Source organism: Chanodichthys erythropterus, chromosome 7, assembly GCF_024489055.1.
Source record: "Chanodichthys erythropterus isolate Z2021 chromosome 7, ASM2448905v1, whole genome shotgun sequence".
NCBI classification, from domain to species: Eukaryota; Metazoa; Chordata; class Actinopteri; order Cypriniformes; family Xenocyprididae; genus Chanodichthys; species Chanodichthys erythropterus.
In genome coordinates this window covers 1,795,868-1,812,306 of record NC_090227.1, presented here as the reverse complement: position 1 = coordinate 1,812,306, position 16,439 = coordinate 1,795,868, and positions in this window count along the sequence as shown.

The following is a 16,439-nucleotide window of genomic DNA, read 5'->3' as shown; positions in this document are numbered from 1 at the left end:
TTTGACACTTTTTTTCCTCCATTAATGAGTTTGATCCACTCACATTCCATGGGGAAAAGGTAGCTCAGGCCCTACAAGTCATATAGTTTTAAAATATCTTGAGGGTAACTAAATGATGATAAAATATATATATATATATATATATATATATATATATATATATATATTTTTTTTTTTTTTCTTTTAGGTGAACTCCATCTTTTATCAAGTGTTACCTGCATGTTTTAAAGATTATGTTTCTAGTGCTGGCACAGTCGCTGCGAGACTTATTTAATTTCGTAAAGCTGATGTTGAACACAAGATTACTAGATATTATCGCGCAGTCTGGATGTGTTAATGCACGCATCTATTCTCGTGTTATATAAAACTGCTGTCTCTGCCTTCAGTAACATATGCAGGATCTGCAGTGGGAGAGAGAGAGAGATGAAGAGGAGGGGCTGCTATAATTTCACACAAAACCAATGAGAAAGAACACGAAAAGGAGAGAAAGAGTTGGAGGACATCACCCTCGGAGACGGCTGGTTTTAATAGCCCTCGCTGTGCGAAAGTCAGGATATTTGACACCCGCCTCTGCCCCCCTGGAAATTCATATGTGGTTACAGCGAGGCGATAAAAAAAGGCTGTGAGAATATGAATTATTATTCTATGCCATTGCTTTTGCACGAATGCTAATATCTGATTTGTGGCTCTTTGTTTATTGCGTGTGCATACCATTCCATTTTAATAACTTTTATGTAAAAGCACATAAATGCAATTATTTTTCACTGCTCGCAAATCCATCCTGAATATCAAGAGGTTCAGGCCTGCGGTTTATCTGCCAAGGGATCTCTGACTATAACACCCATCTCCAGGAGTACTTTACCTCTCTCAACCAGTAGGAGGGAACATTGAGCTATAGTCCGGGTAAAGTGTGACACAGGAGTGCTTGAGTGCAAGATGGTGTAGTGGCAGTGTGATGCATTCAGGCGAGCTTAAGCTCCCTCTCTCCATTACACACAGAAAACAGAGTCACGGAAACCCTCAAGAGAGAGCCATTATCCAGACAACTAACTAAGAACAGCACTAAAGCAGTCTCTCACTTTAGTTTGCATCGGCTTTTTAGAGCCATATGCATTTGCCCTCACGGATATAGACATGCACCTCACGTATAAATGGAAAGGCATGACAGACTTACAAATATTGCACCGTGGCTGAGACCAGTGATATTTTTATTTCCCAGTCTCAGTCAGTGAGTCAAACACAGCACGGGCAGGATTACAGGAAAAACGGAGGATGATTACACGCAGCCGCCTCCTTAGGACGCCCCATGCTCGCGTTTAATTCCAGAAACACGCTGACAACGTGATACTGTGCTGTGTTGTGTCATTATGACAATGCGAGAATAAATGGATTTATTCTGCATGGGATAAATGGATATCAATTTAATTCGTTGCAACGCATGAATGAATTTCAGTGCAAGTGGACAAAAATGTGGTTAAAAACACCTCGAAGCGGTTCTAATTAGGCAAAGATGAAATGTCAACATGGTCAACATTTTGCCCTGGCATCTCTCTCTCTCTCTCTCACTCTCTCTCTGCATATCGACAGGATTCATTAATATTTCAGAGAGGACACAGGCTGCTCTGGGTATTTGACACAGTGTGTAAAAATTAACCGTACTGCACTGCTGCCTTTCTGCGGCAAATGAAGGGCAAGCACACATAATGCATTATCATCCGTATGAATACTTTATAAAGACTTTGGAGTATAATTATACAAGAGATTTGTCTTGGTGTGCATAAAAACAGTACAGACATAAAACATGGTAACATACGACAAAAGGATCGGAAGGCAGAAAAAATGCACATCCGGGTGATGAAAGTTTAAGTCATAAATAATCATTCAAATGACATTTTTGTGACTATGAAGGCCAAATGACTATACAGCAAAGGTGGTTTATACAGACATAAATTTGTTGGTTAGAAAAATGTGATGTGCATTAAAAATCTTAAAATGTGTCAGTTCCATTGTTTTGTCTCAAGATGCACACCAGTAATGTGTTTTTTTCAAGTAAACGTTTATAAAAGCTACTTAAATGCCTTAATTGAACTAAGGCCTAATCCTGGTTTAGGCTAAGCCCTGTCTGTGAAACCGGGCCATTATTCAATATTTATTGTGGTCATCGAATAGTCATTGATCAGCTTGGGTGTTATAAAGGTTATACCTTTATTTAAAAGGTTATAGTATAAAAACACATTCAAAATACGTATTTATTTTGTAATAAAAGGTACACTTTCTATATACACCAAACAGTTTTATTCCTATCTATATTCTGGAGGCTTTGACAGAGGGATTTGTTCATATATCATGTGCCTGATGTATATATCATACACTCAAAAAATGCTGGGTTTGAAAACAAACCAAGATGCATTGAAAATGGACAAACCCAAAGGTTGGGTTGCTTTAACTCAGCAGTTGGGTTGATTTAACCCAGCAAATAGGTTGCTTTAACCCAGCAATTGGGTTGCTTTAACCCAGTGACTGGGTTGTTTTAACCCAATGAATAGGTTTTTTTAACCCAATGGTTGGGTCGTTTTAACCCAATGAATAGGTTGTTTTAACCCAGCGGTCGGGTTGCTTTAACCCAGCGAATAGGTTGTTTTAACCCAGCGGTTGGGTTGATTTAACCCAGTTGTTGAGTTGTTTTGACCCAGTGGTTGGGTTGTTTTAACCCAGTGAATAGGTTGCTTTAACCCAGTGGTTGGGTTGCTTTAACCCAGCAAATAGGTTGCTTTAACCCAGTGACTGGGTTGCTTTAACCAGGCGATTGGGTTGTTTTAACCCAGCGATTAGGTTGCTTTAACCCAGCTATTGGGTTTCTTTAACCCAGCGATTGGGTTGCTTTAACCCAGTGGTTGGGTTGCTTTAACCCAGCGAATAGGTTGCTTTAACCCAGCGGTTGGGTTGCTTTAACCAGGCGATTGGGTTGTTTTAACCAAGCGATTAGGTTGCTTTAACCCAGCGACTGGGTTGTTTTAACCCAGCGGTTGGGTTGCTTTAACCCAGCAAATAGGTTGCTTTAACCCAGCGACTGGGTTGCTTTAACCAGGCGATTGGGTTGTTTTAACCCAACAACTGGGTTGTTTTAACCCAGCAAATGAGTTGCTTTAATGCAGCGAATGAGTTGTTTTAACCCAATGTTTGCCCAACCTGCTGGGTAGTTTTTTTAAATTAAACTATTGTTTAAAAATTACTGTATTGCTTTCTTAAAATGAACCCAAAGTATATTGGAAATTAACATTTATTAATATGTTTAATAAATGAACATTACTCAATAAACATTTATCAAATTGCTTAATAAATGTTCACCTTTTGATTATTATTGTTGCCTCTAGTAATTTTGTGGGTGATTTTTTAATTTCCAACATATTTTGGGTTCATTTTAAGCCAGACATATAGTCATTTTTAAAAAATAGTTGGGTTAAATAAAACTGTCCAGCATGTTGGCCAGACATTTAACCCAACCACTGGGTTAAAACAACCCTGGGTTTGTCCATTTTCAACCCAACTTGGGTTGTTTTTAACCCAGCATTTTTAGAGACTATATATATCTACAATATGTCAACAAATTTCAACAAGAATTTTAAATCTGGCTTTATCCAATGTTCAGATTTCTGTTCTGGAAATATATGCAAATCAGTTCCTTTTTAATCACATTATGCCTCATTTGCATATTTAAACTTGTAATTCAAAATTTAAAATGTTAATGTACTGTGATTAATTAACTGTGGAAGTATGATGATATCTATTAGTTAAAATGGTCACCCTATATTAACCTGTGGTGGCTTGCCTGAAAAAAGGGGGACAAAAAGATATTCAAACATCATCTATTACTGTTTACAATTAGATTTACTGTAAAATGCTATTCCAGTCATCACATGAGAGGCCATTCATTTGCAGCGGTGCAAGAAATCTACAAATTTGTCCTTCCTGTCACAATGGTTCAACATATTTCAGCATTTTGTTCTTTCCATCAGGGATTTATTATCATTGAGAAATAGCTGCAAGGTAGGATAGACACAGTTCCTGTCTCTCATGCCCTTATTTAAAGAATTCATTTCACAAGGTCAAAAATGACTGGTATTGCTATCCATGTAGGGTCCCCATAACATATAGTTTACCAGGACCACACACACACACTTACACTTCATTATATAGTAGATGCTTTACTCGAAAAACTAAATGATCTGAGCAGTGCTATCCACATCAGCTGTATAACTTCATGTGTATTTTATTTCTCCAGAGGATACAGTGCAACACAACAGCAATAACATTTTCATCCGAGAGGTCGTCTTGCTCAGTGTGTGTGTGTGTGTGTGTGTGTGTGTGTGTGTACAGCCCTCTAATGTAATGCAGATTACACAGAGGTCTCTAACCTGCCCAAAAAAAGATGCATGATGATTGTGTCTGTGTACTGCTCTTATTCCCTCAGTCCCTCTCGCAATCTCTCCCCCCTGCTCTGCCTATTCTTTGCTCATTTACGGCAGAGTAAACAGCAGAAGTAGGCTGTGATATTTAAACAAAGACAGACCTCTTCACTTCTCCACCCTAGCTGACTTCGTGTCCCGCAGAGGACTGGCTGTTTTCACTTGACTATCAAAGGATGATTGTCAGACTTCACTGTACTAGAATGCATGTTACCCAATGCAACGTTGACTGTACAACTGACTATTCCCTCCTCATGCATCTGATTGACTTTGTCAGCTTTGTTCTCTAGTAGCTTGTAATGGCCAGCCATCCATGATTTTAATGCACACAGGTGGGAGGTTTGGAAACGGCCGAGGCTGCTGTACTTTGACCATTTGTGTGTTGAATAATTGGGGTTTTAAAAGAGAACGGGTCGAGTAAACGCTCGCCAGGCAATTAGCCTTTGCAGTGCATTAAACACAGGGCATCAACACCTGCATGCATTAAACCTCACAGCCTGCACATTAAAGCTCAAAGGTGAATATTTCACCGCTGTTACAGCCCAGATGTTTGTCACTCGCTGAAATCGATAAAATGCCTCCTACCGTTAGCAAACATCCATAAACTTCAGTGTCCTTGTTTCTTGATTTGCAACATGTTTTATGAACTGAGTATGTGTTGGTCTGACTGACACCATTGTACTGTATGTATGTATTAGTATACAATAATAATAATAATGAAATAAAAAATGTAATATATAATAGTACAGTAACCTTTATTTAAATAGTGAGCCTAGTTTATAGTCTCATGGGGTTTTGTGGGGATATGAAATAAAGCTATAAAATCCGCAATGATTTATTCCTCCTGTAGTTGAATTTACATGACAGATTTCACAGCATCTTTATACCTTTGCTGAATATTCTCTTGCAATGGAGATCCATAATGTTTATGAGATATCTAATAGTCTATAAAGTCACCCTTTCTCTGTGAAAGACACACACCATCACACCTCAAAAACATCCGTAACTCAACGCGGCCCTTTATAGCAGCGCTGTGAGAAACTGAACTGAGAATCTCTTTCAGTTGTTGAATCTTCATTATGAAAGCAAACAGAAAATCAATCGAAATTGAATTTATGGAAGTAGAAATTCCTACAACTGCTGTAAATGTATGAATTCACTATGTATTAAGCATGAGCATGTTATCATACACAGCAGAATATACGTATACATTAACAAATACTCAACATATACATTTATATACATTAACACAACAGTATATATATGCAATTTGTGAAGAAGTAGTTATTAACGAGACACAACCCTTTACATTCAGTCGCGTTTATTTTTGAACACAGTGCATACACATACAAACTTTTAGTCAAAAAGTGCGCAAATTTGTAGAAATACACGTTTACCTCAGATTTCATTAGATAGAATATAAGCAGGGCCGTACGCAGGGTATCATATTACTGAGGTAGGAAAATGTAGTTTGGTAGGGGGGTGCGAGAAAATTTAGATTTCCCTGGTGTACATATGTGCATTTTTAAGACGTTTTAAGGCCAACAAATTGGATAACAAAAGCTTTAAATCCATGTCAACAAATACATGCATGCAGTTTTGAGGCAGCTTTCATCGCATGTGTGGCAACTTCATGACTTACAACAAAACAACAATGGTCATTGCTCGTAGTTTCTTTTGTGCTTTATTTAAGCTATAATAAAGTAATTATGCAGCGCTCCGGCGCATTTGCGCATGCAATTCTTGAGTGCGCACCATGAGCACAGTATAGCGCTGATTGGACAGTCGTGTTAATTTTTCTGAGTTTTACCGACATAGCCTGACATCATCTCATCTGTCCGCAGTTCACTGTTGTTCAACTGAAGCTCCCTCTTCGTCACCTGTAGTCTACCTTTTCCGCGCTCATTTGACTTGTGCCTAGCGCTGAGGCGAAGTCGGAAAGCACGTCTGAAAAGTGTCCCATTTGTTGAGGTCGTAAAGAGACAGTTCTATATAAACGCAGAATTTTACTTGGCGATGTTTTAAAAAAAAAGTTTTTTTTTTGGTATTTTATATGTTCTGTTGGTGGTTTGTGGAGTAGCATCACCCGGGGGGGGCAGGGATACATAGACCAGAAGGGGGGAAATCCCCCCCATATATATATATATATATATATATATATATATATATATATATATATATATATATATATATATATATATATATATATATATATCACAAGCTTTTTTTTGTTTACATCTTTCTGCGTTTGAAACACTGATCACATGAGACATGATTCGGTAAGTTGTACTGTATCTTTCAACATACCTTCTGATGTTCATGCATGTTTCATGCTATAACTTGTAATAAAGTGGAGAAAAAGAAAAAGACTGCCGCTTAAACTGAGGCGTTACAGCAATCTGTCATGTCACATTTAAGAGCTTCAAATTGCCATTTATTGTTCAAATTTCATGATAAAATGGACAGAATTTGAAAGCTGAGACTTTGCTTCTTATCAGAAATAACAAAGCACAAAGATATTTTCCATTATTGAATGGGAGGTGCAACAAATGTTTGGTGTAGGGAAAAAACACAGACCTGGCAACCCTGACTTGAACTACAGGTGATTCAATGGGTCAAATTGAGCCTTAAAGGTGCCCTAGAATTAAAAATTGAATTTATCTTGGCATAGTCAAATAACAAGAGTTGGAAATGACATACAGTGAGTCTCAAACTCCATTGTTTCCTCCTTCTTATATAAATCTCATTTGTTTAAAAGACCTCCGAAGAACAGGCGAATCTCAACATAACACCGACTGTTACGTAACAGTCGGGATCATTAATATGTACGCCCCCAATATTTGCATATGCCAGCTCATGTTCAAGGCATTACACAAGGGCAGCCAGTATTAACATCTGGATCTGTGCACAGCTGAATCATCAGACTAGGTAATCAAGCAAGAACAATAGTGAAAAATGGCAGATGGAGCAATAATATCTGACATGATCCATGATAACATGATATTTTTAGTGATATTTGTAAATTGTCTATCTAAATGTTTCATTAGCATGTTGCTAATGTACTGTTAAATGTGGTTAAAGTTACCATCGTTTCTTACTGTATTCACGGAGACAAGAGCCGTCGCTATTTTCATTTTTAAACACTTGCAGTCTGTATAATTCATAAACACAACTTCATTCTTTATAAATCTCTTCAACAGTGTGTAATGTTAGCTTTAGCCACGGAGCACAGCCTCAAACTCATTCAGAATCAAATGTAAACATCCAAATAAATACTACACTCACATAATCCAACGCATGCATGCAGTATGCATGACGAACATTTTATAAAGATCCATTTTGAGGGTTATATTAGCTGTGTGAACTTTGTTTATGCACTGTTTAAGGCAAGCGCGAGCTCCATGGGCGGAGAGCGCGAGTATTTAAAGGGGCCACAGCCTGAATCGGTGCATTTCTAATTATGCACCAAAATAGGCAGTTAAAAAAAATAATAATTAAAAAAAAACAAAAAAAAAACTATGAGGTATTTTGAGCTGAAACTTCACAGACACATTCAGGGGACACCTTAGACTTATATTACATCTTGTAAAAAAACGTTCGATGGCACCTTTAACTCCGAAATAGGTTTCAGCCTGACATGTTTTTCCAGCCCCTTTTGATTGACAGGATTATTCAGCTCTGATCATATGTATGTGTTTGAGAATACAACAATGAAATATCTACTTATCAGGGAACAAACAAACCCAATTTGTCCAAATAAATGAATATTTGTCATGAAACGTCTCTGTTGTGTGAATGTTGAATTGCGCTTCAGTATATTTATCTTCCTGTGACTTCAAACCATTTTCCATTTCAATGTCCCATAGCAAGTGACCAGTTCAATTCAAACTCTCATGATATTCATGTAGCCAATTCTTAAAATCTTTATAAAAAAAAAAAAAAGACTGTCCCAGTTAAACAAACAAAATCAACAGTCACCTCAAAAACCAAGAGCATAACTGTACCTTCTCTCTGTTTCAGTGCACCCTTTCACCCCACAAAACAATTCCTCTTTCTTTAGCCAAAACAAACAGGCAGATCTACTAAGGAGGGGCAGAAACACACTCCTGCTGTGACACACATGCGACGGACACACGCTTGACAGATCCATCAGCGCTGCCTTCCCTCGCAGTCACCGCTACCATGGCTGCCAGGACCTGTATGTCACTCCGATTACACAAACAGCCACACAACCTCTCCGTCCTTCGCTGTCTCCAGCCTGCCGTCCGCCGTCGCTCAGCCTGCACCTCGCGTGCACTGAGGCCTCCGACGACACAGGGCTGAGACTGTCAAACACAGGGGACGTCAGTCACGGGATTGAGTCGTCGCAGTCATGACTGCCAAAACATTAAATGCTATTAGAACTGCTAATTACTTTCATCATCTTCATCATCATCCCCTCCAAGCACATCCACGATCCAGCCAAGCAACTGCCATCGAGATGAACGGAAATGCTAATGGATGGATGTCTCCAGCTTTTAGAAACCTCCTCAGGTCAGACCAATGAAAAGGGACTGATGCAAAAGTCAATGGCGTAAATGCTACATCCACCAGCTGCAGTGCCCTTGACTTCCACCAGAGGGCACTCCTTCCATCTTGGTTATCTCACCATGGACTACATTTCCCACAACCCATTGCCTGGACTCATTATGCTTGATTACTTCCACCTGTGTCTCATTATTCTGATTAACCCTGCCTATAGAGGGTATGCACGTGACGTCACCGTTGACCGTTATTACTGCAGTCACGCCCGCTGAGTGGCAAAAGACTGAGCGGCATTGGTTTTCAGCGTGAATGTGCAAAAAACACACAAAACACATCCAAAACGAAAAAGAGCTTTGTGATTGACTGTACAAATAGCTTTGACACAAACCCTGAGGTATATATTTAAAGACTGCTGAAAGCTACGGAAAAAAGAAGCAAATGGATCGCTGCAATTCACAGAAACAGCTGCACTCCAGCAGAGAAACATGGATTTGCAGTTATTTTGTGTCATATTGTTGGATTTTGAGGTAAAATCATACCGTATATATTGTATTGTTATATATTATGTTGACAACACATCAACTAAATATTTACCATCTTATATTCGGCATAATTGTGTGTTTCAAAATAAACACTGACAAAAACTATACTATAAAACTATATATGTTTTAGGGCTGGACAATATGACGATATAACATTGATATAAGCGATTACACGGATTTAAACCTACCTATATTGTAGTTATATAAAATATTCACAGGCAGATTTGCTTTATGTATTTCCCCGGCGTCAAATCAGGCGCATATAAATGTCAGGAAACACGACTCCTGGCTACATGTCAATATCCATGGATTAGGTTCATTTGACAAGTTGTAAGAAACACTTTCAAGTCCAACCTTTAGTGTAATCATTTGTTTCCCCTATTAAATCCAGTAACGCAGCAGGTTCTTTTGCCAGTCAGTCCAGCTGAGGGAACGCATTCCGACGGGAAAGTGACGTTGATGCATACCCTCTATATAATCCCTGTGTTTTTTGTCATTCATTGCAAAGTCTTGTTAAGTGTTACACTGCATGTCTGAGCGCTCTTCTCTGGTTACCGGTGTTTTCTTGTTTGCCTGTCTAATGGACCTTGTTTTATGTTTGGACTGTTTGACCCATTGCCATTATGATTCTGCATTGTCCTAATAAAGCTGCATATGGATCTTCAACCTGAGTGTCAGAGCAGTGTGAGACAGTAAAACATGAGTTCTTAGAAATGTGCTCTTTTTACTCATATCGGTCTCATAAGGTTTTAAAAAAAAAAAAAAAAACTAATAACTTTTAAAAAATGCAATTGCATTAAATGTCTTGTGGTGTAACAATCAGGCAAATAAAAATATTTTTTGTTGAATACTTGTGAATGTACACTGTAAAAATAATGATTTTAGGTTATAAATAAAGCAAAGATCAGTCTTTCTACTTTAACATTTCATGTTTAATTCAGTGTGTAAAACTGTAAATTCTTTGTAATTATTTAAGAAAATTACTAGCAATTTCTGAGTGAAAATTGGGGTCCTTTTTTTTTTTTTTTTTTACTGGTTTTACTGGTCAGGTTTGTGAGGGTCTTAACATTGTTAGACCACATGATAAATGATAATAAACTGTTATGCCAAACTACTTAATAATGTTTTCTTAAAAATAATCATAATACACTCTAAAAAATGCTGGGTTAAAAACAACCCAAGTTGGGTTAAAAATGGACAAACCCAGCGATTAGGTTGTTTTGACCCAGCTGTTGGGTTGAATCTTTAACCCAACCTGCTGGGTAGTTTTATTTAACTCAACTGATGTTTAAAAATCACTTTATTGATCACTTAAAATGAACCCAAAATAGGTTGGAAAATAACATTTATTAATATGTTTAATTAATAATAATTAAATAATAAACATTTATTAAATTGCTTATTAATAAATGTTCATCTTTTGATTATTATTGTTGCCTCTAGTAATTATGTGTCTGATTTTTAATTTCTAACATATTTTGGGTTCATTTTAAGCCAGCCATATAGTCATTTTTAAACAATAGTTGAGTTAAATAAAACTACCCAGCATGTTGGGCAAACATTTAACCCAACCACTGGGTCAAAATAACCCAATCACTGGGTTTGTCCATATTTAACCCAACTTGGGTTGTTTTTAACCCAGCATTTTTTAGAGTGTAATGAAGCCTTTTTCTTCATTATGGCATTAAGAGAGTGGATGTTATAATAGGGTGTCATCCTGAAATGTCTGCCTTTGTGCACCAAAAAAATATCAAAAATGAATTTTAATTTCAAATCTAAAACATGCTCATCATAGGAGATCTGTATTTATTGCCTTTTTGAATATATTGTCATTGACCCACAAAAACAGTTTCTATATACTCATTTTACTTGTGTTGTGGTGATATAATTCACTTCCTGTAGTGATATAATTAGCTAAACATCATGTATTTGTAAAACTACAGTCAACATTAGTTGCAATCATATAAGCTCAGCAGGAGCAACAGAGGACTGATGTGATTGTGACTTTTGCATCAATGCTGTTGTCGCAGTTGTTTAGCAGTGGTGGTTCGCCCGAGGATTTGAACCGCTCTGTAGGACGTGTGCTATTTCGCCAGAGGACGAAGGCAAGGAGGACACGGTGCAAATCATCAAGGCATAAAGCACACAACAGTTGTAGACACACTCATGTCTCATATTAAAAATGCTGCAGAATGGAACAGTTTTGCCTCCGGATGAAAACACTCACCTCAGCCGAACTCTCAGACCTCACAGCAAGTAAACACTCACTTTGATTGGCGATTTCACCTCCTCCCAACCATACTTTTCTATTTCAGATGTGTCAAAAAAAAGTAGTAGATATACAGAGAGTAAATAAGGGCACCTACACACTAGAGAAAGGTTTGTGTGAAAACATCCAAGACACCTGCAATAGTGGATGCAATCTGTACATGTTAACTTCATTTGCCCATCCATAAGACCTTGTACGTCTACAGTCATAGCGAGGAAATGAATGCGATTGTGCAACGTCTCAGTCTGGCCCGGCGTGAATAGCCTGTTATATGAGGCTTCTTTCTGAATCCGAAGGCCCGATCTTTCCTCACAAAGCGAGGAGGAAGAGAGAGAGATTCATATCAAATTATCATCGCTCAGGAGGTCTTTGTTATTAAATTTCAGAAGTGCTAACTAGCATGGATGTGTGAGTAAAAACGAACATCTCTTCATTCCCTTGGCTGCAGGAGCCGGATCCCAGTATGGACTGGAATTCTAATGCTCGGGTGAAGTTCGCCTCCGGTTACTCCGCGTTCAGCTGAGGCGGAAGTATGTTAGCGGTCATGTTAGACACTGGCACTTCTCTACTTGGCAAACATCAAACAAACACTTTTCTTTTCTTGTTTTTGACTCTCTCTTTCTAGCCCATGGCTAGAGAAAGAGTTTCCAGGGATAATGATTGGTCTCTGTTCCAGCAAGATTTGGAAGAGATATAGAGGGAAAAAAAGGACAGCTAGTGGCCTAAAGACATGTTAAAGGATTAGCTCACCCCCCAAAAAAGGAAAATTCTGGCATCATTTATGCACCCTTGTGTCTTTCGAAACCCGAATAACCTTCTCTCTTCTGAGGAACACAAAAGGAGATGTTTTGCAGAATGTCCAAGCTGCTCTTTTGCATGTTTTTGTGTGACATAAATCAAAATGAATAAATCATAAGTCAAAAATGTCAGAATAATGCAAATGTTCTGATATGATAATGAAGAAAGAATTGGCTTTACAAATCTGCAATTCTTATTAAGTAGTCCTGCTTCTTTTATTATAATTTCTTAGAAAAATATATTTGTAAATATAAATATATAAAGTCAAATCTGCAGTTAAGCTGTTTATGCAACCCAGGCTCATTGGAAAACCCGTTCCTATGGCAACATTTGTGCAAAATGACGTTATGATGCTTCTAGCATGTTTCATGACACTTTAAATGTGAAATGTACAGTTTGTGGCACCAAAAGCACATTCAGTTTCACAGATGAATGTTTGTGCGTCAGTTTGGAAATGAAGCGTCCGGTGAGTGGTGCTAAAAGGTTAATGCTCTTATCACATTTGAAAATAACACACCACCTACACTAAACCTGACCAGTAGTGATAACAAAAGCAAACGTGAAACAAAAACACATTTGCTGAAGTAAACGTGCCATTTTAGCTGCTTCTACAAGTTTTTACTGGACTTGTACCCAAGCGCTTCACATCACAAGTTCAATGCTGTACCAGCTGAGCTTCAGAGCAAGTTTACTATGCCGCTGAACGTACGGAGCTGGTTATGTGATGCAAACTTCAAAATGTATTAGTTTACAAATCGTGCACTATGGTAAAAGTGGTAAAATGACAAGGCAACTAAAACATTTATTGATAATAGTATAAATGTTTTAAAAACCACCTGAACCCAACATAAAAGTCATATAAACGTACAGTACCGTCCAAAAGTTTGGAACCACTAAGATTTTTAATGTTTTTAAAATACGTTTCGTCTGCTCACCAAGGCTACATTTATTTAATTAAAAATACAGTAAAAAACAGTAATATTGTGAAATATTATTACAATTTAAAATAACTGTGTACTATTTAAATATATTTGACAAAGTAATGTATTCCTGTGATGCAAAGCTGAATTTTCAGCATCATTACTCCAGTCTTCAGTGTCACATGATCCTTCAGAAATCATTCTAATATGCTGATCTGCTGCTCAAGAAACATTTATGATTATTTTCAATGTTGAAAACAGTTGTGTACTTTTTTTTTCAGGATTCTTTGATGAATAGAAAGTTCAAAAGCATTTATCTGAAATACAAAGCTTCTGTAGCATTATAATCTACCGCTCAAAAGTTTGGGGTCAGTAAGAATTTTTATTTTTTTTTTAAAAGAAATTAAAGAAATGAATACTTTTATTCAGCAAGGATGCATTAAATCAATCAAAAGTGGCAGTAAAGACATTTATAATGTTACAAAAGATTAGATTTCAGATAAACACTGTTCTTTTGAACTTTCTATTCATCAAATAATCCTGAAAAATAATATTGTACACAAATATTTTGTACAATTGTACACATTAAATGTTTCTTGAGCAGCAGATCAGCATATTAGAATGATTTCTGAAGGATCATGTGACACTGAAGACTGGAGTAGTGAAGCTGAAAATTCAACTTTGCATCACAGAAATAAATTACTTTGTGAAATATATTCAAATAGAAAACAGTTATTTTAAATTGTAATAATATTTCACAATATTACTGTTTTTACTGTATTTTTAATTAAATAAATGTAGCCTTGGTGAGCAGACGAAACGTATTTTAAAAACATTAAAAATCTTAGTGGTTCCAAACTTTTGGACTGTACTGTATATTAAATAAATTCAATGTGGTTTTATAGTGTTTTCCATGCAGTATAAGATGATAATGAGAGATGACAAATAAAGAGAGAAGCAAAATAAAAGATCCTAACACTAATACTGATACTTCACTGGCCGTTGAAGTCATGCAACAGTCAATGGTTTTCTTGAACAACAATGGCATTGTAGCGACTGACAGGTTAACTATGTTGACTCAGAATCCGCACAAATCCACACACATTCATTCTTCGATGACTCTAAAAGTGCATTATGTCTACCCACACAATTTCAACAAAACAGCAAACCAACCTCCCACACACTCACCTCGTCTCAAAGACACGCTCCCTCACCTTACACACCCACATACTTGAGAAACCAGACACTCGGAGTAGACACCAACCTCAGGTGGTTAAGCTTGTGAAATCCCACGTATTGTGTGTGAGAACAGGCCGGAACCAACAGCACACTGAGAGCCTCTCTGTTAAACAGTAGATTCGCTGATTGTTCCTGCTCACGTTGTCACTAGGGAAACATTAAATCTTCCTTCAAGGTTGTATCATCTATTACGCATTTCTATGTATGTTCTGTATTCAAGAAAATATTTCCCAATTACTTTTGTCCTCAAAGTTGAGATGTGTTAGATGCAGGAAAAATGGGCAAGCGTAAGGATTTGAACAAGTTTCACAAGGGCCGAATTGTGATGGCTAGACGCCTGGATCAGAGCATCTCCAAAATTGCAGCTCTTATGGAGTGTTCCCGGTAGGCAGTGGTTAGTATCTATCAAAAGTGGTTGAAAGAAGGAACAATGGTGAACCGGCGACAGGGTCATGGGTGGTTAAGGCTCATTGATGCATGTGGGGAGCGAAGGCTGGCCCGTGTTGCTCAAAATTGCTCCAGAAGTTAATGCTGGTTCTGATAGAAAGATGTCAGAATACACAGTTCATCTCAGTTTGTTGTGTATGGAGCTGCAGACCCATGCTGACCCCTGTCCCCCGCTGAAAGAGCCAACAGTGGGCATCAGAACTGGACCATGGAGCAATGGAAGAAGGTGGCCTGGTCTGATGCATCACGTGTACGTCTCTTACCTGGGGAACACATGGCACTATGGGAAGAAGGCAAGCCGGCAGAGGCAGTGTGATGCTTTGGGCAATGTTCTGCTGGGAAACCTTGTGTCCTGACATCCATGTGGATGTTGCTTAGATTGTTGCAGACCATGAAGCATATTTTGATTGTTTTTCTTCTTGAATTCTCTCATGATATTTTGAATCCTCCATCATCAGTGGATAAGGTACTTTCTGTGGTGTTATAACATGTACTTCAGACTATTTGACTTGCTAATCATAAAGCTCAGAATAGCATGGCTGTAATGATATGCTGCACGTGTTAACAGAGTAGCTGGGACACACTTATAGCTCACGCAGGCTGTGTAATAGAGACAGAGAGACAGAAACGGCGATAAATCACTCGTCCTACACAAGAGGCCACACAACGGCAGGTCAAGGAGAGCTGCGCTCCTCTCTTTCACTTTTCCCCTCATTCTGTCATCCATTGCAATGCCAAGCTAAATTAAAAAGTGCATGTCATTTTAATAAACAACTATCTATTAACCACATTAATATCTGGGAATATCTGATTAGAAAAGCACTATATATACACAATAATTCAAAAGTTCTGGGTATTTAGTTGTTTTTGGGGCAATTTTATTCAGCAAAGATGCATTAAATTTATCAAAAAAGACCAAAGACTGAAACATTTAAAATAGTCATAAATGTTTCTTGAGCAGCAAATCATCAAATTATAATGATTTCTGAAGGATCATGTGACACTGATGACTGGAGTAATGATGCTGAAAATTCAGCTTTGATCACAGGAATAAATTACACTTTACTAGATATTCACATAGAAAACAGATGTTTTAAATTGCAATAATATTTTGTGATTTTTACTGTATTTGTAATCCAATAAATTCAGCTTTGATCACGGGAATAAATTACACTTTACTATATATTCACATAGAAAACAGATGTTTTAAATTCCAATGATATTTCACAATATT